Source organism: Temnothorax curvispinosus, unplaced genomic scaffold (assembly GCF_003070985.1).
Source record: "Temnothorax curvispinosus isolate PA1 unplaced genomic scaffold, ASM307098v1 QBEX01013152.1, whole genome shotgun sequence".
NCBI lineage: Eukaryota > Metazoa > Arthropoda > Insecta > Hymenoptera > Formicidae > Temnothorax > Temnothorax curvispinosus.
In genome coordinates this window covers 7,571-17,775 of record NW_020222932.1, presented here as the reverse complement: position 1 = coordinate 17,775, position 10,205 = coordinate 7,571, and the positions used below count along the sequence as shown (strand labels likewise).

Genomic DNA, 10,205 nt, shown 5'->3' with positions numbered 1-10,205 from the left:
TTTAATCACTTCGTTGTGCATTCAAGTCTCCTCTTTCGTGTACACGTTTAACGATGTAATTTATGTGGCGCTACTAACATGTACAAACTGTGTAATTTACGGCGTTACGCGGACGTATTTTGTAACTGACAACGAATCGTAAACGTAACATTGTAGATATATACACATAAATTACAATTGATATCACTTTTCGAAGGGATTTTATTACAGGTTCCTTTTATAGCGATCTCCTTTGTATCAGAATGGAAAAAGAATGGCAATTCATAAATTTTGATATTTTTTTCTAACTATAATATAATGACAAGTGCACACTCTTGAGAAACTCTGAATCTATTCCTTAATTTCTATTAATTCTTTCCGTCAAAAAGTCAAACTTCTAAAGATTTTCTCACGATTTGTTTCTTTAAAAGCATGTTTCTTGTATCTCGATCAACTTAATTCGTATCTCGAGGCGGTTAAACTATATACTCGTCATAAACGGATACATCGATATTGTCCGGGCCGATCTAGTCTCGCATTCCTCGGTATTGGCCGGGGCATTAATCAAGGCATAATACCACGGTTGACCTTATTCAGCGGAGACACTGATCAGCGTTGGCGCCAGCGATCTTGCGACGTGCGAAACTTCGATGTCCTCGATAGTGCATTCGCCAATTCGCTGTGGTGCCTACGTACTCCTTGTCGCCTCGACCTAGAAGTGAAAGTTATCCTTATCGGGATACGCCCATCTTTCGTGCTTGTCGCAAGCGCAGGTGCCTAGGCGTTAGAATTTTTTTTAATTTTCGATTTTTAGAGGATCACAGATATATTTGAAACGAATTTCAACTTCGTATCTTAAGATCGATAGGATGCATCGTTAGACGCTCTACTTTCACCGCTATTAGTTGCAGTGTGTGATTTTTGTCACTAACGTGTAATTTATGGTACGATAGATAGCGGCCTGTCGCGAACGATAATTGCGATCTGAGATGACTTAGGTATTAGATATTAGATTTATTGATAGCTTGACGATTGCGAAAATATATCTTTCACCGGAGGGATACAGACTTCTAATGCTTGACTCTCGATATTAAACCTTTAGAAACGACCGTCGTAGATCGATTTCAGCACCGCGTGCTTGTTAATTAGCGAAAATAAAACGCGAGTTTCAGCCGCGCTGCGAGGCACTCTGATGTCTCGTTCGCGTTGATTTACCCCCGCATTCGTCCCAAACACGGTCACGATAGTGCGCAATTAGCGTCAGCGTAATAGCGGCGTTCATTAACATTAACGATCGTATGGTAATACGAATAGAGAAGTAATCGCGCATTGTTCGCCCCACGGTGCGGTGATAACGGAGTAGGCAGACTCCGGAGGAGGAGGCGATCTCCATCGCAACATCCCACACGAATCCTCAATTAGATCCGCCTAGGAATTGCTAAACTGCGGAAAAGTCATGCATTGTCTGTGCGGCTGAAAATAAAACTTGGCTTAAGGAAGGGAACTTTATTATTAGAAATTGCATAATCTTATGTGTCAATATAGACACATGTGCGTTGTGAAGCGAACTGCGTGTTCGATTTTTTACATTACTTAATCTTCAATTTAATATTATTGTAAAATCAGCATGTATAAAAAATTATTTTTTTTTTCGCGAAATTTAAGGTCATTGTTTATTACAAGCTCTTCATTTTTAATATTACATATACCTTGTCGCATGCGCGTATTCAATCTTTGAATCTGATTTCTTTTAAAGTAAAATTTATTGCACAAAGTTAATTTAAAAATAAGTCAAACTTTTATAGTTATCTAGAATATTATTTGCATGAATCGAAGACTTCGCGTTTTGTATTCCTTGTCTAAATCCGCATAGAAATTTCTCTTAGGAAGAAGCGACGACGAGAGGCGACGAAATCGAATCCCTGACTAGGCACTCGCGCGTAGATCGCTCTAACGCTGACGTTCCGAGATAAATTCTGAGTCATCCGATCGCAGTCACTCTTTACGAACCATAGAATTTATACCTCCGTGGGAACGGGCGAATTTCCATGGACGTGCATTCACCGTGCGTACATGGAAATAATTCTCGCGCCGGCGACACAAATGGACTCGATAACACGGACAGTCCGCGATTTCCAATGTGAAATAGTTGGGCTATATACGTTATTATTGGGAAAGTACAACACGTGAGCCGAGACGTTCGCACATAGGGAAATCGTTGGCTGAAATCGCGCGACTGGACATATCGCAAAAGTTGTGTGAAATGCAGACTGCAATTTATCGAAATTATTTGATAATATAGTTTAAGAACAATAACAACACGATTTCTTTAACATATAATAATATCGTAATTATATTATATACATTCATAATTTGCTTATCTTTGAAATTTGGAAATTTTATTCTGTTAATTTCTTATATTCGCGATTATAGAAATGACGATATTTTAGGTCTTTAGGATTATAAATAATCTATTATGCAATGTGTATGAAAGAAATGAAATTTATTATACGTATGTTGCAAATTACAGTTAAAAAGCTCAGCACTTATCTTTATCGTGTCATACGAAACCGTCTCGTGAACTGTAGCGATCTGCGCAGTCATCTGTGTTTGTTATGACGCAAGATAAGCGACGGAGCCCCGAAGATCTCGGACGTGTTGCGAATGTGCCTGCGTATATCGACGGCGCGGACAATGTCCGAGTTTCGGGCCGCGACGCGACGCGACGTGCCTCTTCGACGAGGGAATGAATAGCGCCCGTGAAAATTTATCAGACATCTCTTCGCGATTTCAATTACGCAATTTCGAAACGAGACACGTCCGACGTGTCTCGGGGGCCGGCTGGTTTCCCAGCGATTGACCAATCGCGCCGAAGGGAGTTTGATCGAACGCAGATATCGCGACGTGTATGCTCGCGCCCGCATTTATATACCACGGCCCCGTGAAGGTAAAGCCCCGTGCCTTACAAGGAGCTAGCGCGAGTCTGTTTATTTTCGAGCACCGAGCAATTATCGCGATACCATCGCGTTCGCATTAAAGCGACGAGACGGGCCGAAAGGCAAAGATCGGGTGCGCGCGAGATGTGGCGCGTGTTGCTACATAAATCGTGCTTTTACAATGTATGAGAATACACATCTCGATACTCGCTACTTTACAGAGAAATTTTACTGTGCAACAACGTACTTTATAACGTACATATGGTAACGTTTTATTTTTACCGACATTTAAGTTTAAAAATCGAACCACTTTCGTTGAATTACATCTATTCGATACTGGACCACAGGTACATAATATTTTCCCTTGTTTTATAGGGCACTTTTTCTATTGCACTTTCATCATTCGTAAGAAATTTTATTCAAATAGAGGATTTTTACGTTTTAACTACGAATTTATAAATATTGAGCAGAAGCGAATATCGAATCTCGTTAATCATTTATCATCTTTTGCATTTTTAATTTGTAGGATATTAGGGGCTCGCCATTTTTATACGGAGATTAAATCCGAAACGCAAAATATCGATTAAGCAGGACTCGATTAACACGTCAGTGTGAACGCAAGCCGTTTAAATGACATCGATTAATCTCCTGCGAAGGAGCAAATAAAATGTGAGGCGGTTGCGCCTCATCGAAACTCAGATTTATCGGGCGCATAACGTTCCTGAGTGCAGATATTCATTAAGTACCCACTCGAGCGACGAGTCGTTCGACTGCTGCGACAAAGGCGCAGCTGCCATTTTAAGCAATTCCTCTTGGTGTAGAAGCTTGCTAATTCGAATTAATCGGCGAGCTAACTATAACATGATGACTAATTTGACTATTCCGTGTCGGAGTCCAATTTCTCATTAAAAAAGCACGAATTTTATTATCAATATATTTTACCTTTTAATCGCGAACAGTCGAATTTCGTTTCGCGAAGTCAAAATATTCATTATTCATTAGCGTTAATCTTACACGGTAGATCTTTATTAATTAAAGTCTTAAAAATTGGTCTTAAAAATTGGGAATTATATATGCTGGTTATAAAAAGAACATTTTATCTTAAATGTAAGAAAATTGACAAAAAGAAATGACAAATTGTCGAAAAGAAGTTAATCGATTACTGCTGAGAAGGCTTTGCATAAAATTGCTGACCAAGCTGGCTCGTTTTACGGTAGGCCCGCATTTTCTGACACGCGTATGTAATTATTTACATGCGTTTGCATTGATCTTCGGTTAAGTGGCACTTCTCTGCTCTTGCACCTTCACGCGCGTCGCGATAATACGCCGTTGCATTATTCATGATATCGCGTGCACGCCGCGACGTAGAATTAGAGAAACGCACCTGCTCTCATCCGGCCGGGTGTCCCGCGGGTAATGCCTGTCCCATCTGTCGTTTCGCGGCTTCGATTAATCGCGATGACGCCATGTCGCTGCGCCGCGGAATTCCACCGACGAATGCCTGCGATCGCCACGGAATTTCAGAGTATCGAATCGAATTCCGCAAGCGTGAACAAGGATGAACAACGTGCATCGCTTTACGATATTTTACTATATTTTAGTTCCATGATGCATTTTTGAATTTGTGAAAGTATTATAAATAATATATTCATTATGTATGTTATCTGGAGGGGGAAAAATTATTTATTATAATATTGCATAATTAACTTTTAAAAGTTGGAGGGTTAATAAAACATAGGAATTTGTAGAGTAATCTCCCACCAGATAAAATAAAATGATCATTCAGCACATTTTCATAAGAATATTATAAATTATAGAAACTAGGATACATAAAATTCTTCAACGAATTAAAAATAAAGATCCATCGATTATGAAAGCGGATAATTTTTAATTAAAAATAATTACAAATACGATTATATGTTATAATTAAAAATACGACCGTCGAAATATAATTGCACCAACATCGGAGCCATCTCATCGTTTTCAATCTATAATATTTATTTTCTCACTCTGCAAAAACATTCTAGTTCTTTCATGTGTCACATTATGCAATCTCAAGTATCAATCATCGGAGTAGTTCAGTAGATTGGTTTCAAGTATTTCCGACAAGATACACGAATCTAATACTGAAGAATAATCTTATTTCTTTGCAAGCTATTTGTAGCCGACCTTCGGCATGATGATTCGTCACCATATATCTTGATCTTATCAGTGTGTATTGTGTAAAGCTGTGCACATATATATATAATAAGTTAAAATCTGTTTGAAAATTTCGATATTTATATTTATTTATATTTGTTTTTAAGCACAGGCGAGATAGATGATATGTACGTGTATATATGGTAAAGGTATAGACACACAAACTTGATATTTATGCATCGCTTCCGATTGAGAATCGGAAATTATTTGTGAATTTGTACGTGTCGCGAGCAGCGATGACGAACGATATAATTGGTTTATCAACTCGAACTAATCGCAATTCAATCCGACGGTGAATGCACTGACACTGATACGATTACGACGCTAAACCGCATACCCTCGTCAGTTCCACAGACAAGATGATTATACCGGTATTAATTGACTGGCAACGGTAGTCTCTTTTCTGCTTTCATCCTCACGCACGTGCGTCCGGTTGCGCGTCTTTATCGAGTTCACGGAATTTACTCGTCGAATCTCGACAACTGATAACTGCACCCGCGAACCATACTTCTCGACAATTGAATATCTATAATGTATGTTGTACATACGTTAATACTATATATATTTATCATTTATAAAGTAATATTTTTAAAATCTTTGTAAAACAAAAATGCAAAAGGATTCTTAATCTGCTTGAATGTGGCTATCGTCTGAACTAGAATCATGAAAAAATATTGAAAATTTAAAAAATTATAGCGATTATCATTATTTTTGTTTTTTTAGCTAAAAATTGGTTTTGTCGTTTTTTTTTAAATTTCTCAAAAATCACTTTATTTTAGGCCCTGTCACACTAAGGGAAACTCCTTGAAATGTTTATATTACATATTAATACTATATATTTTATTCATAAAGTAATATTTTTAAAATCTTAGTTTTTTATTTAATCATCGCTTCTGTTTAAAAACTACAGACAATTAAAAAATTCAAGATATTTTACATTCTTTATGACATTCTTTTTATATTATCAGTATAAAATGTTTTGCTTGTATGCACAGAAATACACATTGAATGGCAGAGAAAAAAGTTTTATATTCTCCAGATATTTCAAAGTGATAAGTTCATATAACAATATAAACGAAAGCCTTGAAGTCTAACAAGCGAAATAACTTGCATATTATACGCAATGTACCTCATGAAAAAGTAATTCTGACTTCATAAATTTTTTGTAAGATTACGTGGTTAAAGGAGAAAGGCGAGGGCCAGTCAGATTGTATTTAGGGTTCACCGTAATTGCGAATTTATCGCTGCGGAGGCGGTAATTTTATTTCGGCACGCATATAAATATAATAATCGGGGCCGTGTTTTCTTGGCTATCAAATTGGCCGAAACTTTCGTAATAAAAAGTTTCGGTGGCCAAGGACGGTCATCACGGCTAAATAACTTATTACCAGGGCTATTACATTACACAGTCGTTCCTTTCAATTTATCGACACGCGTGTTGAGAAAGAGCCATAGAAGCTTCATTTTTTGTTTCTTTGCCAATTAGACTTTAGATTAGATAAACGTTGTAATCCTGATGGCGATGAAATATACGTTGACATTAAGTATGATTAAGGGTTGTCGACACATAGCGAGTTTAACTTTGCAACTTAACTTGACATAATGTGTTCTAATAATTCAATTAGAGTAATTACGAGAGAAATCGGTAAAGAATTTATATATTGAATTTCTTTTTATATAATCGTCAGGTTTATCTTTACACCGTTACTTTTTGATACGACAAAAGTAATCTTGAAGACAATGTAATTTTTGTAAATTATTTAGAATAATGAAATTTATAATGTTTTATATATATAAATATATTTTCATATAATAAATAACATATTTGCTACTAATAAGAGTTATCACTTATAATAAAATAAAAATATGTTATGGAAAATCTAAAAATAATATTTTCTAAAAAAACTGATTATCAGTGTATTACTTAAAAAATAATGAAATAATAGGTAGATTTGGGACGAAATGTGGTCTGTATATTAGAACAAAAATGCACGAGAAGACGAGGTGGCCGAGTGGTTAAGGCGTTGGACTGCTAATCCAATGTGCTCTGCACGCGTGGGTTCGAATCCCATCCTCGTCGGTCCTTATTTTTTTTGTGACATTATAAAATTTTGCATTTAATATAATTATGAATAAATAATTTTTTGTGTTAAATGTTTTTTTTTAAATATTTCTAAACAAATTGATTTTTTATCTCAAAATTCGAAATATATTAAGCACAAATGGCTAAGAATAGATTTATTTTAACGTGTATTTTTATTAAAAGAGAAATAGTAATAAAATGCAATATTTTAATTATGTAATATATGATTTAGATATTTGTTACATAAATGCAATAAAATAAAAAATTATTAGAACACAATAGCAGCAATAGCAAATTGTAGTTTAAACATTAATTTTTTTTACATTTCTCATATTTTGAATATTGAGATGGATAATTAATTTTTATAAAATTAATAATCGACTTTTAATAATCTTGTATATTCTGGATATTAATTCGTTTTAATATATTACATATTTATATATTTTTAATTATATAATTTGTTATTCTGACGATCGATGGATTTTTAATTTTAAAATTTGTTACAAACATTTTATATATATTTTTAATATAATTTCTACAATAATAAATTAATTTCTGCGAAATTATGGTACGTCGATTTACCCAGTTTCTAGGAAATTCTCCCTCAATAAATCCTCGATAGTATAGTGGTTAGTATCCCCGCCTGTCACGCGGGAGACCGGGGTTCGATTCCCCGTCGGGGAGAATTCTTATTTTTTGTAATTTTTCTTCTCACTTGGCGTAACCCTCTTTTAAGGCGTTACAAAACCGTAGAACGACGGTTCCTCTCTTTTTCCAATAAAGTCGGTACTTATCGAAAACGTTGTCATTAAAATTAAAATTTACAGATACACGGTGAAGAAACGTGCGCGGTTAACATTTACTTTATTACAGAAGAAAGATTTCTCCTCATCACGCATGCGTCTCGACTTGAACAAACCGAGCCCGAATTCGCGTAACTCGCGCGGCCGGCGCGGCACTCAGCAACAATCGATAATGCGAGGACGCGCCTCCATGGCTTACAGCGGTTTACAGCGTGGCGTGGTTGCTCGAATCGGTGTTTATCCCACGGCGGCGACGGTAACTCTAGGCTAGAAAGCTCCGTGAGATACGGGCGAAAGGGGGCTCTAAAAGACGCCGGGGCGCGCCAAAAAGACACGGCGGGGGAGTTATGGCGTGTTGCGCGCGGATCGATTGTTCCGCACACAATACACCACTGGCGTTGCTCACTGTCGCTCCGTGGATTTATTGTTGCCGCATATCCTCGGCGACTTAATGCAAAGTTTCACGCGTTTTCTATAAAAAGCATCGTCGGAGGTTTAAATACGGCTCGAGCGCTTAAAAGGGAGCAGATAGCAATTTGCGCGTTAGACGCGATTTACGCATTCGCTCGTACAATTGTTGGAGTACACTGGGTGTCTTAAGAAACGCGTAGGCGCTTCGACAAGATTCGTTGTGCCACTTGTGCCGATAATCCTCATTTTTGTTTTCCCTTAGAAGATTTGGCAACAGTTTTAAAATGATGGAGAGATAACCAAAAATATTTAACAGGCTTAAAAAGTATGTTACATTTAATTATTGTCAAGACGTTCGAAGAGTTTGATGAAATAACTTTCAGAAAAATATAGGCAAGCAATTGAGTTTATAATTTAGCTTGTAATATCACTATGAAAAGCACTCTGATGATTTATCTCTGTCTTTCTCTCTTTATTAGATACATTGCATATTTAATATTAATTAAATCTTAACTGATGAGACATAATAATTGAGGACGTTGACAAATAGAGATAATCAAATTTGTAGCGTAAAGAAAACAAGTAAAAATTATTGTCAGATATTTTTCTCGGAGAACACCATATACATGCACGGTGTTACGATCAGTAATTTTGCGACACTTGCGACATTAATTATTAGGGGAAGTGTCTAGCGGTAATCTTGCTTATGGTCCGTGCTTATAGCCTCATTAGGCTTTCTTTTTATGCGCGCGTTGCGTTTGTATCATGTGATAAAGGGAAATTTACTATGCGCGATAAGGCTGTTTTTATCCGGTTATAATATTCTATTCTCCGAAGTTTCGCGCTGTTTTATGATCTCTTAATTACACACGCAACATTAGGTTTATTTAAATAATTAAGAACGATATGTGTCACGAAAAAAGATATTAAGTTTATGCGCGGAGAGCTCCGTTTATCGCACGTGTAACTGTGAATTAATCAATAATATTTTATCTGCATTAATAATATGAATGAATGCGAATGCGCACTCTGAAAATTAAGGTACTTAATTAGGATTGAACATGGGATGCTCGATAATGAATTCTCATTACGCGAATAGGATAGGATTAATTAAATTTGTAGAAATTACATAATTATATGCATACGCACATATTGTAAATTCTCTATGTTCGCAAGTACATTTGGAACGCATGCATACATTCTATCTTGACAAAAACTTCACGTTCCTACAACTGCCCGGCTAGCTCAGTCGGTAGAGCATGAGACTCTTAATCTCAGGGTCGTGGGTTCGAGCCCCACGTTGGGCGATTTCTTTTTTTTCTTATTTTTTTAAATATATCTTGGAGATCCGTAAAAAATCTATTGTCATTTAGGAAAAACGCCACAAAAAGGTATTTTTGTTTAGTTGAAATTAAAATAATTATTCTTTTTTTTTTGCTTTTCGTGTTACAAGTGCAGTTTTCGTATTATATTCTATTTTCTCTACATCTCTTCAGATTCAAACAAATTTCTAATTAAATAAATTACAATTATTAATTAACAATTAACGATAGAACGAAAATAATGATTGCCATGCCATGAATATTGCATCAAGTATTTGCTTCTCAATTCCGGTAGATTTAACGGAGAGACGTATTATAATCTCGTACGATTACGTCGACAAAACCTGTCGAAATAAAGAAATTAATTCATCATCAGTTAGCAAATGAAATAAGTGGTGTTTGATCAGCACGTATTACGCGCGTATCGAAAAAAATATTTGCCTCCGCGAGGGCTCCACTTTCAAGTTTTGTT

General features: G+C 36.1%; 3 non-coding genes across 3 annotated transcripts; all 3 read left to right on the top strand.

Annotated features, from left to right (window-relative positions):
- Positions 1 to 7,112: 7,112 nt before the first annotated feature.
- Trnas-gcu lies at positions 7,113 to 7,194 on the top strand. Its single transcript has one exon. It is a non-coding gene; the product is annotated as a tRNA-Ser (tRNA).
- A 615-nt stretch (positions 7,195 to 7,809) lies between these two features.
- On the top strand, positions 7,810 to 7,881 carry Trnad-guc. The gene has a single exon. It is a non-coding gene; the product is annotated as a tRNA-Asp (tRNA).
- Positions 7,882 to 9,645: 1,764 nt separating this feature from the next.
- On the top strand, positions 9,646 to 9,718 carry Trnak-cuu. The gene has a single exon. It is a non-coding gene; the product is annotated as a tRNA-Lys (tRNA).
- The last annotated feature ends 487 nt before the right edge of the window (positions 9,719 to 10,205 follow it).